This window comes from Cinclus cinclus, chromosome 6, assembly GCF_963662255.1.
Source record: "Cinclus cinclus chromosome 6, bCinCin1.1, whole genome shotgun sequence".
In the NCBI taxonomy this organism is placed as follows: Eukaryota; Metazoa; Chordata; class Aves; order Passeriformes; family Cinclidae; genus Cinclus; species Cinclus cinclus.
In genome coordinates, this window is record NC_085051.1 from 25,410,678 (window position 1) to 25,428,126 (window position 17,449).

General features: G+C 39.5%; 1 long non-coding RNA gene across 1 annotated transcript; it reads left to right on the forward strand.

The window, feature by feature from the left end:
* Positions 1-1,979: 1,979 nt before the first annotated feature.
* Positions 1,980-10,938, forward strand: LOC134045144 (uncharacterized). The gene is made up of 4 exons (XR_009933288.1): positions 1,980-2,027; positions 6,698-6,730; positions 7,457-7,508; positions 8,327-10,938. It is a non-coding gene; the product is annotated as an uncharacterized LOC134045144 (long non-coding RNA).
* Positions 10,939-17,449: the final 6,511 nt, after the last annotated feature.

Genomic DNA, 17,449 nt, shown 5'->3' on the forward strand with positions numbered 1-17,449 from the left:
TAACAGTGCTAGTGAAAAGTAAAAAGTGCTCATAGGCTTTGTGATTTGCTTAGAAGTAGATGCTGTCTTCTGACACTATAGTTGTAACCTCAGTTGTGCCTTATTGTCCCAGTGAGACTGGATATTGTATTTATCAATCCATAAATAAACCTTCCACTGTATAAACAAAACCCTAAACCAAACCATCTCCCAGCTCTTCCTGTATGGCAACCAACTATCCTTTAATTACTGGAAAAGCTAAATACCAGTAAGAATGGTGCTAGCAGGCCTTACAGATCAGTTTCTTCTAACTGACCTTGTTTTCAGAGTATTGATAATCCTTTATTCTGCTGGCAGAAGCCAGTGCAAAGCATGAGCTCCAAAAGAGGACACACAGGGCTTGTTTGTGACATTTGTTCCTACAAGCTCTCACCTCAGATGTCAGATGTTTTTGCTAATGTGCTTGAAGGTGAACACAAATGGTCTAACAGATGTACTGAAAAAACCCCCAAAACACAGTCAGTCAAAGAATAACCAACCTTCCTACAAAAAAAAAAATAAAATCTTCAACTATCAGAATCTAACTTTGCCATTAACAGAATAAATCACATGTAAATAACTATCTTACTCAATATTCCAAAAACTGTATATACAACATCTCATTTAAAAGGTGGTGGACAGTAAAAAGGAGTTTTAGAGACCTGAGTTCTTAAATTTGTTAAATTTAAAATTGTTCAAATCTAAGCTCTAAAGATAGAAGCGTATTTCCACAAAAGTAGTATTTTTAGCATACCTGGTTACTTACTAGATGTATTTTGTCTTGAGACCAGGTCCTCTTGAAGGTGAAGGTGTTGGCAGTTCAAAGACAGAGCTACTACATATTTTGCTTTTGTCTTTTGAAAAAGTAGTATAAGGGACGGTATTTTAACTACAGATGAACCATTCTCTAGTCTACTGAGGGATAGTCTCTTCAAATCTGCAGCCCTGGGTTTGGGAGTGGCTGGAGGCTTGGCTGCAGAAAATACGTGGCTGCAACCGGTTACCAGAGTATGGTGAAGACTGTAGAAAGCAGAAATAGGTTTGATATCTAATCAGTACCAAAACCTGCAGGCCCCTTAGCTTGACAACAGCTCTGGGAAAAGAGAATAATTAAAATACAGGATTTGACTCATGGAGAGCAGGAGTAAAACTGATCTTATTTTCTTTACAATGGAACATAAAAACCTGGTTTTGGTTCTTTGAAACTGGAGCTTTGGTTGTGAATATAACGCGTGTGTAGTATTGAAGTTAGCAAAAGTGTTTCGTTCCAGTCTGCTCTTAAACGTGATGCGGCAGAAAAGTGTTGTATTAAATGTTTTAACACACGTGTTATGATTTCGAGCGAAAGGGCTTGTAGTAATCTGGGATGAATCACGGTGAGACGGGGGTGTTTCTCCAGATTTTTCTGAATGGGTGCGTACTCCTCTTCACACTCTTCAATACATCCACCCGTCAGCTTCAAGCGCAAAATTACCGCTGCTAAAAAAGAAACATTTAAAAAATAATTATTTTTGAGTATGACACGAACCCCGTAGAACGACTGAAGGCAGAACGACTGAATGCTGCCTTTCGGGGCAACCACGCTGCTCGGTGAGCTCACCAGGTGCTGTAGGACCGCCGGACCGAGACCGACCGCCGGACCCAGACCGAACGCCGGCGCGGGCCTGCCCCTTTAAATCCCCGTGGAGGTCAGCGGAGGACTCGCCCCGGGCCAGTCCCGCTCGCGCCGCCCGAGCCAATCCCTTCCCCTTGCTCTCCCCGGGGCCAATCAGAAGAGGGTCCCCTTGGAGGCGGGAGGCCAGTCCCGTGATGGACGGCGCCGCTGGCCAATCCTCGCCAAAACGGAGGACAGGCACGGTACCCAATAGGCTCGCGGCCGAGTGGGCGGGGCCGGGCGCAGCGAGCCCCCGCCGGGAGGCCGGGGGAAGGAGGGGAAGATGGCGGAGTGAGGGGCGGAGGAGGCGGAGGGGCCGGGCCGGCCGCGTCCCCGCGGCCTCGGCCGCGCTCAGGTGAGTGCGGCGGGAACAGCGGCCGCGTCCAGCCTGGAGCCTGGTGCCGGATCCTGGACTGGGCTGGGACCGAGCGCCCGCGTACCCGCTTCCCCGTCCTGCCCCGTGATTGGGCTGGGCCCGGGCTCGGGCTCGTTCCCGCGGCGCCGGGCCGAGCAGTGGGAGCGGCTGGCTGGCCGCCGTCGCCGCGCCAGCCCCGAGCGAGGAGCAGGCCGGTGACCGTGTGGGGACGGACCGGAGCCGGAGCCGGAACCGTGCCGGTCCGACTCGCTCGCCGCCCTAAAAGTCCCAGCAACTTCGGCGCTGGAGACGAGGGCGTCCTGCAGCTCCGGCGCCGGGCTGCAGCAGATGGCCGAGCGGGAGAGCCTGTTCCTGCACAGCCGTACCCCGCGGCCGACTGGGGACAGCTGCGGCTGGCAGCGACGTGGGGAAGGGAAACCGAAATTTGTCATCTGAAACGAGGCTTCGCATGTCTGGCTACAAGCTCAGCGCTGAATACAGCTACGCTGCTGTTACCGTTCTTATTCATGCGATCTGTGGGCTGGATGAATTCTGCTGATCTGAATGGTTATATCCTTTTATGATGTCTGTAGCGCTGACACGGGAGTGCATAAAGGGAATGGCTTCCTAGTTGTTTGACAAAACCAGAAGGTACAAATAATCCGCCCTGCAAAACAAGTTCTGTGGAAATTGGAGAAATTATAATGGAATTTGGTTTACTCATATAAATTCATATGGTCGTTGATAATAAGGTAAAAAGAATTTAACACACCATGAAACATGTGAAACTATTGTTAAACCCACTATCTCTTCTTTCCAAGTTAGTCCCATGCAGGCCAGGTATGCCCTGAATTCTTCAAAATTGTTCGTGGTATTTTGTGCTAGAGAATGGTTCTTAGTTTAAATTTGAAGAAAAAAAGGTGAGGGAACGAGCACTTCTTAGTGTCACAAGCATGAGAGTCCTTGTGTTCTATATTTGATAGCAGTGCTTAAAATCTCTAGTTCATCATGGAATTGTGACTGCATTTTCAGTCTGCATGTCAGGTAAAAGAAAAAAATTGAAGTGGTTAAATGAGATGTACAGCTTTAGATTTTGTGGAGACATGGTGTGTTAGCACGCATGACCTAATAGTGATGTAGCTGTTTGTAACTGGTGAAATAACTCAAACGAAATATAAGCATGTCTGTCATAATTAGTTCTGAAAGCAGTAGCTACTTAGGAGAAATTTTTCCTAAGGAACATTTTACTGATTTTCATGTGCAGCATTACTCATGTAGTAACAGGAATAGCAGCCTAGGAGCAGCAGAACATTAAGACACAGTGTGCTGCTACTGATGAATATTCCTATTTATGTGTCTGTGTATGAACTTTTACAATATGCCAGGGGATTTGTCTTTGGCATACTACATATAAAGATAATTGTTTTATACTATCACGAGAAGAATGATAAGCAATCAGCTTGCTTTTGTGTGAAATTGTACACTACTTTAGCAGTAAGAAATTAATACGGATTAATATTTATTCTTAATTGCTTTCAGTGCACAAGAGCTGTGAGAACTAATATCTTAAAAAATAATATCAGAATTTCCTGTTGCTCTGGTGTATGTCAAATCAACATGCATTGCTTTACAATCTTGCCCACAGGGCTGCGAGTCTGCAGTGTGAAAATTTCCATGAATAGGCTGTACATCTCATGGTCACCTCTTATTCATGGGTGTCAAAAGTTGTGGGCCTGCCAAGGCTAAAAAAGTCCTGACCAAGTTTGTGAAGAATCTGGAGTATCACTTGAACACCTCCCACGTTCATTCTTAAAAACTAAAAAAGGAGCAGTGTTTGAAATCAGTCCTGACATGCCAGCGGTTATGTGAGTGCAAGATGCAAAACCTGCAGAGTCTTCAGGGGATTAGAAAAAAGAAGAGGATTTTTCTAAAACAGAGTGTGGAAGAAAGGTTGTTTCTTTGTCTGAACAGTATTCCTAGAGCACAGTCCTACAGTGTGTGGATCACAGAATTGGAAGCTCATCTTTTAAGCAGTTTTGCCTGGTTTCTGTGCGTGGTAGGAAGTACCATTACAACATTGTACCAGCAATGAAGTAAATGTGCATTGGAAACCTGGTGAAAGAGGAAAGGGGTTTTATTTAAAAGTACAGGGTGAAACAAAAAAATTAAGGTGGAGTTTGGGTGGTGCCTGAGATGTCTCTACAGCAGGTGAGCATGGATCCAGCAGTCTGGCAGCCTTTGTTGACGTGGGACATCACCTGACAGGTCCTTACTGTCTCCTGGCCTCTTCCTAGGCTGGCAACCATTCTAGGCTACAGATGTGCCTTTGTGTACTCTATTGGAGGGGACATTGGCCTGTGTCTCTACATTGTTTTGACTCTGTGGGTTATCAGTGTTATCTCCAGATCTGGATGTCTTCTGAAGTGGCAGGGGGATGTGACCTGCTAACATAAGCCCCTTAGAGCCCAGTTCCTGCTCAGTGTTGCATTTGGTGCCTCCACACTCAGGCACACCCATTCTTTCTGCAGTTTTAGACTTTCTTTTACAACTTCTTGTCTTTGTCTTGTAGCTTGCATTTAGATGCCTAGTTCAAAGTTGCCTAGAAGGTGAAAAGAGCACAAAGACAGTTAATTTTGCCAGACTATAAGCTGTTCTTGATGTACTTGTGTTTATAATCCAATAATTTGTCATTGTCCACTTTCCAGGTTAAATTTGGCAGTTTTTAAGCCATGGGAAAAACCCTAGGTGACTTGTGATGTGTAGGGCTAATTTTGCTTTCTCTATCTCCATAGGTCTCCACTATACTTCCAGTTTTTTGTGTTTTGGTCTTTTTGTATAAACCTGTTTGTAGGTCTTTCCTTCCTCACTTACTCATACTTCTCAGTCTCTAGACAAGAGGAGAGGAATCATCTTCTGAGTCCTTTTAATTCTGCTCATCTCCTGGAGCATTTGTTTCTGTGTAAGAGGCAAAGATAGTATTTTGGAAAGCCAGACCTGATGGATCTCAGTTTTTGTTGTACCTTAAAACAGAGCGTGGGGGGTGTAGTGAAAGTTGATTATATAGCTGTGTACTATTATATTAGTATAGTCTCCAATTCCAGTGTGCTGATTATGTCAGAAGACCAACTTCTGTGTTTTGGGTTTTTTTGCCCATACTAGTGGATTGGTAATACAGTATGTTAATATATATGAGAAGACAAGTATTAGAGTTTTGCGGGTAAATTTATTTGTGAGATACTTCTTCATCTCTTTTTGGCTTTGGAATTCCTGAAGTTAGTGGACTTCTTGGATACAGGCACCTATCTGATTGTGAGATCTAAAGTACATGGAAACTGATCTTTAGTTATGGTAGAGCAAAAAAAATGAATGGACAATAGGTCAAGACTTAATGAAAATAATACTTTATGAATTTTTAATGAAGAAGGAGTCATGTAGGCAGTGTTGAGCTTTCACAGTTCCTTCTCGCTCCACATCAATTGATTGTGTGTTCAGTAAGGTATGGAACAAGAACAGTAGCATTTTTTTTTCTTTGTAATGTCCACTGGCTTTTTCTGAAAAGTTGATAACATCACCATCAGTCTCAGTGCCTGCTCATTTTCAATAACCTTGATGTTTATCCAGTTCATTTGCAAGTTCTGTTGGACTGCTGTGAACTCTGTGCTCACATAATTGATGAAAGTCAGCTAGAGAGTGTATCAAGCAGAGTAGTTAAAAACTGGAACATTTAAAGTCAGTGAACTTGTTAAAAAAGTAGGTTAAAGCTAACTGAATTTCAGTGTTGGATGAGCCATTCCTTTGCTTGAGTTGCTTTAAATGCCACCAGCTGCTTTTTAAAAAGACTTGCTTTAGTGTTTAGCTAATTCATAGTCTTAGTGAAAGAAGATCCAGCTTTTCAAAGATTGGTCTGGTTTCTATTATGTAGTTTGTATTTTGACAAGGCAGTTTGGGATTATTGCCAATTAACTACCAATCCTGGTAACTGTTCCTTTTCAAGTTAATTCTTTTGTGAAGTATTTGCTGTTGGTTCCTCAATGTCTCAAACTCCCATAGTACTTGGCTGGTTCTTGAGGGAAAATTGGAGTAGGAAGGGTCAGAATTGATAACATGGGAACACAGTAACTACCCTGAAATAGGGATTGTCTGATGACTGGGGCTTTTCTGAAGGTCCAGGTGCATGGTGCTTGTAGAAATGCTGTGTTGTGCAGGAATATGGAAGCTAGTAATACTTTGCTGAGGAATCTTGAACAGTGTAGGTTCTGTTTGACAAGATAGTTCTACTTATAGCAATCCATTATTCTTCCAGTTAGGTTGTCAGCTCCGCGTCCTCACTACTGTAGTTTATTATTAATGTGAAAGAGTTCCTGGCCTTACTGGATACTGAATATGTGTCCATGTCAGTTCCCATGAAACTGAAATGTGTGCTTGCTCTTATTTAAAGTTTGTGTGTCCTGGCTCTTCCACACTTGGGTCCAATTCTCTTGATTTAAACTAGAGGAGGGGGTATATCTGATAATTTGCAAAATAACATCAGCATGTGTTAGGTTAAAAATGTTACCTGGTTCATGGAAGGTACAACTAATCTTTTGTGCCTTGTGCAGATAATCATACATGATCTGAGTTGGTTCCTAGATGCAAAATTAATTTTGTTTATTCATCTCTTTCTTTTTAAGCTTGCTGAAGAGGATGTGGAATGATAAAAAATGGTAAGTACAATTGTAAGGTTATCGAGGTACTAAATATAAGGTACTTAGCTTACAAATTGTTGGCTGATTTAGTTGCCTTTTCCCTGACCTAAGAAATCTGTCATTGAGATTTTAATTTGTTGCTGTGTGCTTTCAGAGAACTGTAATGTTGCCACAGTGCAAGCTTTCAGCTTGGACTTCACCTTAAAGAAATACTGATTTGACTATCAAGAGTAAATGCTTTGAAAATCATAAAATCCCTGTCCTGTGATGTAATTTGCTCTGCTAAGACAAGTTGTGTCATTGTATTAACTTAGAATCATTATCTTAAAAGTGTTATTTGTTGAATTATAGAAGAATGGAAGAATGATAAAATATCTAACTGTAAATTATGGAATAGGAAAAAAGTACGTTCAGAATTTCTAAGATTACAATAAGCTTCTGTAGTTTTGATTTGTTTTTTCCCAGTAAATGAAATGAAGGTATTCTGGTAGTTAAGGTGTGCAGCAAAGGGCTGTATTCTGTTCTCAGCTCTGTCACAAACCTTTGGCATGTTCTATTGCTGCTCTCCAGGTCTATTTTTCCACATCTTCATAAGAATAAGACTTTCCCAACAGTCGAGTGTTGATGGTCAACCCAATGATCAGCTGAAATATGAGTGACTCAAGAGTGATATTGATAATGACATGTACTGTATTTCCATTTCCATTTTTCATTTCCATGCTCTACTCTCTGCTTCTAACATAGGAGCTGAAAAATGTCACCAGAGGACTATTTTTGGACTCGATCAACAGAATGGGTAAGGTAATTAAAATGAGAAAGACAGGGAGAAGAGAGGAAGAGGTTAGCTATTCTCATGTTCTTGTATATGAAAAAGATTTTTTTTTCTTTTTTTCCTCTATTTTGGATCTCTTATTTTAGTGCAAGAGAATGGCAATAAACATTTCTGGTAATACCTATGCAGGAGTGCACCCATGTTAGCTTCCAACTTAATGCAAAAATACCATGTCTTAACAGCTGCTGTGACTAGGTAGTATCCGGTAAGTATCACTGTTAGAAGGCCAGGAAATGGTGAAAAGATGAGTTACTGAAATTTGTCTATGCTGTGGATAAGTGGGGAAAAATGAGTAAAAGTAAGAACCTATTGTATGTGATCTTAAAACTGTCATAAATGCTCTTTTCCTCTCCAGCACTGACAGTTTCATGATTCGTTGGGTGACAGTTCTTGACATCTCCTTGAGCTGTGACCTGCTAGAGCAGAGTGCATGTGCTCTCTCTGCCCTGTGCACTCTGCTGCTACCTTGTCGTTGTCATGCTCTGTGTTGGAGACATGGTTGAAGCCCCACAGCTAATTAACAGTGGTGTATTTTTAGCTGCATCACTTCTGAGTAAATTTATAGTTCAGCATTTCTGAAGTGTTTTCTTAGCTAGCTTATAGACATCTAAAGTTAGATATAAAATCTTACAGACCAAGGGATTATTGCAGTTGGTGAATCCAGATAATTTTGTCCATCAGAGTCAAGCTTTTAAAGTAGTGAACTGTGGGCATTTTAATGTTGAATGTATTTTACTCGGATTCCTAAACTACTTTCCCTGTTTTTTAATTTGGAATTCCAGATCCTCTCCTAAGAAGGTGGTCCTCTTACTTACTCCAGCGCTATAAAATGCAGATGTTTCTCTTCTAGCAAGCAAAACCTGTCCTTCATTTCCATGGAGCTGAACAAACAAAGATCTGTCCACTTCTGTTTGAATCATCTCACCAAACGTTTGATTCACCAGATGACTTCCCCCACAGAAATAGCCCACTGTTTTATCAAAACTCAGAAGCAGAGTAACAGAAATCAGCATTTGTTTTTCTGAAAAAATGTCTTCTGTGCCAGCTCTTCATTCAGTTTTCTGCATTCTATTTTAAAATGAAAAATACTTTGTAATCAGATGCAAGTGGAAGCTGGTGTTTTTCACTGGTATTTCCTTCTTAATTTTAGGAAGGTTAAGTACTTCGCTGTGTCAAATTGGAATTCCTAGCAGATAAAGTGTCTGCATGCTTTACTGTGTCAGACTGACCTGATATAGATGAAAAGTTGCAGCACGAATAACAGAACATTTTCTGCTCTGATGTGAGGAAGAAACCTATCGAACAACTAGGGGCATCTCATACAGGTATTTTCTAGCCCAGGTCCCAGGCTTGACTTTGTAGATAGATGTCAACTCACAAAAAGCAGCTAATGCACAAGAACAAATACAGAATTACCTTGTCTATACTGTGTATCTGTGATCAAAGTGTATGTTTGGATGTGTGAACCTCTGTAAGTGCAGGATATGAAGAGCTTTCACCTGAAGAAGAAATTACTCTGCATCATTTCATTTTTAGCAAAGAAAAAGGAAGCTTTGAAGGCCTCTGGGGTAATGACTAGGATAATGACTAGGTTTGCATTAAATCATTCCCTTCCTCAGGCTTTTTATGAATCCTTAGCATCAAAAGGAACAAGACCACTCTACAGCAGAAGAGATGGGCAGAACATCTTTCTTTATTATAGAAATTAACTTCTGATGGGATGGAAGAGACCAGAGCTGTAAAGTTGCAGTTCTTGACACAGTTTCAGATTTCCCTACTGCTGATGGAATCTTGGTTTTTGATTCTTTCATGACTGAGAACTGAAAGGACCTGTATGTTTCCGTCATCTAGGTAGAAATAGGCCCAAGAGAATGGAATGTTAGCCACGTAAGAGGGGTGAGTTGAGAGCAGAAATACTTAATACAGTCCTTTTTCTGGCTCTTCTATTCCTTCCCAAACTAAGGCACAAATCTGGTGGTTTTTATGTTTACACAAGATTCTTCATCTACGTAATTTGTAATTATATAAAATGTTTTCTGTCATTCTGAGATGGGAGCATATACTGTTTACATGCTCCCTGCTATGGGATTATCTATAACAAGTAAGATTTTTGGCAAAAAGCTACCAGAATTGGGATATGTATTATATTCCACCTCAAATCTGAAACTCTTCTTAGTGCACCTTATTCCAAGCTTGTGATTTAGAAAATGTGATTTGCTAGCTAAAAATATGGGAGATGCTAAAACAGTTGGGGAGGTGTTCTACATTTCTTGTTTTGTTCTGTGTTTCCTTTTAGGAAACTGCTGGAGAGAGCCAGATAGCCTGAAAATGGCTGAAAGAGCAAACAGTTGAAATCCTTCTTAAATCTTGGTGATAGATTACCAGGGCAGTATTCTAATATCAAAAATGTGGTGACATTTTATGAAACCAAGTTCCATAGCAGAGTGAGGACAAGCATTGATGTTGATCCTAATCCTCCAAGTAATGTCTCTGTTTAGACTTGTTTTGTAACAATAGGATTTAATGACAGCTTTACCCATTTTTTGTTTCCATGAAGCAAAGAGCAGACATCTAAGCTTAAGAGTGGTGGGCAGGACACTGCATATCAAAGTAATGCCAACTTCAATGAGCAGAGGGGCTCTAAAATGGTAATATTGTGGTGAGCTGTGTGATAAAGAGTTAACATTGAGCTTGATGAGGCAGCCGCCAGCTTGGCCTGACTTAGGATTTCTTTGCTGAATATGGTCTGAACTTTCTGGCCTTGGAGGCAACTAGAAAAGCACACTTCCTTTAAGGGCCTCCTTACTTTGAAGTCAATAGGATTTAATGGAGATGTCTGTAGAAGCAGGATCCATCTCTAAGTGATGGAAGATACTGTCAGTATCATAGGATTACAGTGGGTGGGAAGTATGTGGTATAAGAAATGTCTGATTTTAGATCTGGGAATTTTCTTTCTTCCTTCTGTCCATACTTATCCCTCTGATGTTAGAGATAGCAGGTGTTTCTTGCATAGCTTGATGACAAAATACGTGGGGGACAGGAAGGTATTTTTGTTTTCTGTGGACATGTACAAAAATTGCAAGTTTGTCTGACTAGAGACCTGATAATCTAAGCTCCTTAACCTCAATATTTTGTAACCTGGCATTGTAACAAAAAAGTAGAATTACTGATTTCTTTTCTTGACTCCTACTCATGACAGTATAAAAAAATTGGTTTTCAAGTTTAATTTTAGAACATCAGGATTTTATTAGGTTAAGGATCTGTGGCTTTCACAGAAATAATACTCCAGTAGTGCATGCCCAGAAGACCCCAATTGCTGTACTTTCCTGGCCAGCACCTTTAAAGAACTGCTGTGTTTGGAAATGCTGCTTCATCTGACTCACTTTTTCTTGCTCCACTTTTTCTTTATGTTGGTTGGAAATCTTCCCACGTGAAAGATTACAAAAACAAGGGGCATGTGCAATAGCTCATATATATATATATATATATATATACATATATATATTTTAATACTTGTGGACAAAATGATGTTACAAGTTGTTTGAAAACAACAAAATCACCAATGTCTTCCATTTTGAGATGTGTATAGTTCCATAAGCATTAGTGCTTTGTAGCAAACTGTAGTGCCATGTTAGGATCAGTGCATGAGCCTAGTAGTATTTTTACAGTTTCCGAGTGACAAATTTATTAGTAAACAGTGATGATAATGTAATTAACACTAGAAAGGATACAATAGAAATGTCACAAACATGGTCTAAACATGCAGTATCCTCCCTTTGACAATGGCAATGCTATCCTTAGAAATGGAACTCATTCACTTAATGGGCTTCATAGAATCATAGTTGACTTTTGATATTTGTCTGTCTGTCCAGCTGTAGCAGTAAGATAGAGTATGCAAGCATCCATAATTCTCACCTCTACCAGTGTGATTCTTTTTAATCTTTGTTGGTGTTTTCTTTAATTTTCAATTTTATTGGACCATTTATTACCCATCCTGTGATATACTCAGAAAATTATGAATATGCTAAGGAGTTTGTGTGCATTCTCTAAGCATCTCTTACCTTCAGATCATTTACAAATTCTGTTAAGTAATCTTTTTTTCAGATCTGTTTATATGATTATTATAGCTAGTAAAACATCCTCATTGTGTGATAAGTTAATAGTTGCAAAATGTGATGTGCTAATTATGCGTAGAAGACTTTTATCCATTATTGCAGGAATGGGGAACCTTTTTGGCTGAAGTCCTATTGAATCTTAAAATAACTTTGGTGGATCCTGCATTTACATACATCTTAATAAGACAGAATATTATTAAGGTCAAAGGCTGTTGGAAAATGATGTTGTAGCCTGTATGTGTGCAGCAGGCTGTCTCTAGCCAATGGATCAGAGATTCCCCACCCCTGTATTATTGAGAATTCAATATCTTGTATTTTAGGTAACTTCTAGTTTTGCTTTCCAGCTCTAAATTCAATTTTAATGATTTCTCTCTCTCCCTCTGCTTTTTTCAAGAAGGAAAGTTTAGACCAGGGAAGTAAAATTGATTTAGCACTCAATGGGCAGCTTGAACTGGTCAAATAGGAGACTGGTATAATTCTTGAGATGTGCATTGCTCTGTGGATGGCATCCTCTGATTTCCTAGGAAGAAGTCTTGTGTTTGATACCAGTGCTGCTCTTCACCCATTTCTCTCTTTTAGCTTAGAGAGGATACTGCATCTTTTTTTTTTCCTGAGACCTGCCTGTAAATGGCCATTAGGGGGAGGGAGGGAATGGGAAGCTTGGTTTTGTAATTTTGGTACGATATATCTTTAAAGTAACTAATCAAGAAGCATGTACTTCTGTGCAATGACAGTAATCCAGGCAGAGTTAATGTATGTAACAGGGAAAAAAAACCCCAACAAAACCAACCAAACAACCCTCTGCATCTAATAAATTTCTGAGAAAATTGGATAGGTGGGCCATTTACAGCAGAGCTCTGGGGGACCTGTGCTAAGAGTCAGGCTCAATTCTAAATGGACATAGCTGTACCATTGAATAAAGTAGTTTAGTGCTTGGGAGAATCAATTGAAAAATACCTCTGAAACTGGAATGCAAAATAGCACAGTATGTAGGGGGAAGAATCCCTGATGCAAACAAAGCCATAAGATGATTTAATAAGAAAATAGAACTTTAGTAGCAATAACTGTTTTGCATGTGATAGTAAATAACTTGCATTAGCAAGACTGTACAGTAGAATAAGTGGGTAATAACCAAATAAGTTTGTGGCGCTCTGTGCTGCAGGGAGTTGTGTGAAGAGTCTTCCTGAGAAGAAGGGCGAATTCTTCTTATGTTCCTCTCATTGGAGGGAATTTGCAACTTGAATACTAAGTTAAGGAACTTGATGTATATATTAAAAAAAGAAAAATTAGCTTCACCACGTCTAAAGCACTGCCAGTGGGTGCTGGGGGAAGGGCAGGCAGTTCTCTTTGAAAGGATAGCTGAAGTTTCCCTGTAATTTTTTTTCTGTTTTTGTAGCCTAGCACTTGCTCTGTTTCTCTGAGAAATTAAACTTTTCCTAATACTGTATTGTGAAGAGAACTGGATTCTAAAGTTAGAAACTTTTGTGGTGGGAAGTACTTTCTGTTTTCTTTGCTTATGAAGACCAATCTGAGTTAGTCTTAAAAAAAAAAAAACAACATAAATTAAAAACATTAGTGAGCACTTGACACTCAAAATATTTGTACATGCCAAGCACAACTGTAGAACTCTAAAGATGTTACAGCAGAAAATAATTTCAGCTTTGCTAAATGCTGTTTCAGACCATCATTGATTTCAGTTAATGCCTGAAGTTTTGCAGAGGAAAGTACTGTGAAGCCTCTGGTAAAACAAAGGGGTATTGATCTATACCTGTAGATCTGCATCCAGCAGATTACTTGCTATCAAAGGGTTGCATAAATGAGCCACAGGAGTTCTAAACTGTTCCTAGCTGACAGTTTTCAGTGTAGATACCTCATCTCTAGATACAGTATGGCCCAATAGTAATGTATTCTGAACAATTTACTTGATCAGAGGTTTAGAACAATTTGGCTGCATTTCTTCTGGAAAGCTGAAGTAGACTGTGACTTCCAGCTTAATGGAAGCTTCTTGTGTTTTTAAAGCATGGGGGTGAAACACTTAGGCTCTTCATAAATTGATAATGGAACTGTGAGGGCTGTGAGCATTTTTACGGTATAAAGTAGCAGGATAAGCATGAGAATGTCTAAATTGGCTAATATGTAATATGCTTATGAAAAGCTAATTGATCTGAAAGTCTGTAATCAGCTTAAATTCCAACTATTGAATTTTTGATAAAATTGGAAGCTGGCCATAGGGGACCTTCATATGATTGCTCTCTGATTACATTAGAGAAATGAGGAATTTACTGTGGTCTGTGGTCAGCAAGTACATTTACATAATAATGAAATTATAATGAAAACGAAGCCACGTTCATGCTTCAGAAGTATGAACTTTGTGGCTGAACAGAGTTCTTGAAGGGTATATCCACTCAGAAAAGGGAGGAGGAAATAAAGACTCACATAGCCAGGCAAGCTACTACATATACTTCCCAGTTCAGGCTTTTAATAATGATCTGAATTCTGTGGGCTTCTGGACTAGGAATTACTATTCACAGTAACAAAAGGAATCCCTTTGCCTTTCAGCTCTTGTACTGTGGCATGACTTTTTCTTCAATGTCCTTGATTTAACAGCTTCTAAACCTATGTGGGAGCTTCAGGTACTACCACACCCAAGTGTGGTATATCAAAGGTATAATGACCAGTATAGACATTCCTCCTTTAGCAGTACTAAACCCAGATGATACAAATATATTCTGTTTGTATAAGCGGTAGTGCTGCTGCAGAAGGTCTAGACTGTACTCGTGTTGGTCCCTTCTGAAACTGAGGGTAATTGTCAAATTCAGGAGAAAAAAGAAAGTATTGCAAACACTTCTTGATAGTGAGAAGAAATTGTACTGAGATTGAGGATACTGATGCTTTATACAAGGATTACATTGTCAAGAGCTGTCAGTCTGTTTTTTGGGGGGACAGAAAAGGAGAAAAATACTGAAGCTAGAACAAATTTTGATGTATAACAAATCTTAGAAATTACCGCTTCTTGCATCCTTAGGAAACTGGCTGGTCTTCCTCCAATACTAATAGTCCTGCTTGCTGGTCAGGTACAGAGCTGCAGAATGACAGTTCAAGTTAGATTCCACTGGATTTCTTTCACAGAATGATCCAGCATTTTGCCCCTGTAGCACTTTGACTGGCACACAAAAGCCAACAGTTGAACCAGGCTGTCTTGTTCAACAGTGCAGAACACTAACCATGGATTCTAATGTCTGTTCCCTTTCAGTCTCTACACTTCCTCCTGTGTTTTAGAGAAAGTGTCAGTGTTCATGATGTCAGCAGACCTTGTTTCTGTCTCTGAGCCTATGTACTGGGTTATAATACAGAAAAAGTCCCAAGACTTTACCCCATCTAAAGTTAAAGAGAGAAGGTAACTTTCTGTTCAGTGTGTCCTATGTAAATCCTGTCTGCTTCTCTCCACTTCCCCTCCAAATGAGTGTGTTTGCAGATCAAACGAAAGGCAGGCAGTTTGTAATGCCTTAGGCATGAAGAACTGCATGGAGAAACTGAAGGAAAGCAGCACAGGCCCACAAACCAAATCTTAGAGCTAGTATTCTAATTATGCATGATTCAAAATGTCTAGTGTAATGTAGTTATTACCAGTTAATTGAGATATGCATTTATACATAATGAAGCAATAGGAATTAATATACCAATAGCTTGAACTTCCTGCTTTGATTCTCAGATTTTAAGTTTTTTTAGAGAATGTGCTGCCTCTGTAGAGATGGGGGCAGAATGTATAGATAGGGACAGAAGCATGGCACCAAAACTGTAAATCAGGAACCAGGATCAGCAGAACTCGCCTTTATAACCTCTTGTCTGGTTCATGTCACTGTCCTAAGCATGTAAAAAGCAGGGCATGAACTAAGCATGTTTAGAGGCGAGATGAGGTTTCTCACCTGCTGCAGCTGTAGCAAGGAAAAGGGTGCAGAGTTTCTTACAGTGCAGGGGGACCAACTGGTGGGAAGGAAAAAAACCAAACCCACAAAAAAATCACCCCAAAACCCAAGCCAACAAACAAGTAACAGAAGCCACAGACTCAATTTGAGTGTAGTATTTGCCAGACTGTAGGTAATAAGCTTGAGTGTGGTGAGAGAAATTATTTGGAGAAGACTGAAATTAAAAAGCACAGTACATATTTTTCAGGTGTTGAATAGCTTTTTAATAGACAGTATTTTCAGGTAACACTAGCCACATAGGCAGCTGTACTGAAGCATACTGGTATCAGCCAGCAATAATGGCATCCGCAGGAATGAATCTGAAAATACTGATAATCTTGTACATTTTTTAAGTTCTTTAAAGAGATTTTTAAAAACAGAAAATGAGATTTGATCACCGAAGGTCTTCATCTTCTGCAACAGAGGTTGCAATTGTCTTTTTTTCTTTATTTCACTTATTAAATAAAAGGGAATTTGGGTGCCACCTTTCTGTAAACTCTTAGTGTGTTCTCTGTAATTCAAGTCTCTTAGTGGATAATGCATTCAATTTCTGCTGGCAGTTTGAAAATAAGAGAATGTGTGGCATAGCCTACATCACTAATACTTTTCCAACTTTAAACCTGTCATTAAATATGTAGAATACTGGCTTTTTATTGCAGAATTCCATACTTGTAGTTTAGCTTAATTTTGTGGGCTTAACTTGTGCAGAACAGTTCTCCATGTACAGAGGCTCAGTACTCTCTCTTAAGTAAAAAGAAATGTCTTGGAGGAAGAAAAGATGTGTCAAGTTAACTCCTATTCATACTTCATAGCCAATCATTCCTAACACATTCATTCTGTGTTTTGGGTTTAGAATGGGAATTGTGGTTTTGCCCATTAATGCTCTTTTTAGATATGTAAGGATTGCCAAATGAATATAGGGATATTGTAAGAGAACTATTCCATGATATCACAAGTTAAACTGAATAAAAGTCTTTGAGCCGACTTCTTCAAGAAACAAAATTTCTAAGACAAATTTCACTCAGTGGTTAACCACGGTCATTTTTAATTCTTTAGAACACTATGCATGATTTTAAAGTCTGTTAAATATTTTTTGTAATGAGTAAGCCATTGTATCCTTCGTATTTCCCTTCAGTATAACCTGGGGAATAAGCTACTTCAGGATGTCAGTGAAGTTATTTTCCTTTTGAAAATTGTAACAGCAAGGGAGAAGTATTAGATATAAATTCCTAAAAATTACTTTAGCACTTAATAGGCTAAAGAATACTTATACTGAACTTCTGATAGCATTCTTGCATGAATTAGTGGAGGAAATTATTGGTGTGACTATGAATTATGTACTCCCATTGCACATGTTTTACATGGTAACAGTGAAAGAATGTCTCCCTGCAAATTCTGATTTTTTTCCAAAAGGCAGCTTGCTTTTATATCTATGCATCTTTGAGGATTTCAAGATAATATTTTATTCTTTTGACACTGTAAAGAGGAACTGTTTAAAAATGAACCTGGAAACTCTGCACCTGTATACAAATTTTTTTAGCAATAAAGCAGCACAGGCTGAGAATGCACTAAAAATGGATGTGTCATCTGTTCAGAAGACAAATTACATTCCACTCCACTTCTGAGGTGTAGTTGCTGTAGCTTTGTCAAAATTTAACAACTTGAGCTGAATTCATATATGCTGGATATCTGCTTTGGGGTCAGCTCTCCCAGCAAACTTCAGGCACAAGAGCTTTTGACTTAGACAGCTAAACAAAAATTGCTATTTCACTCATTCTAAGATGCATAACTTACCAGTTAGGAGCTTCAAGGGCTGTTTTAGAGG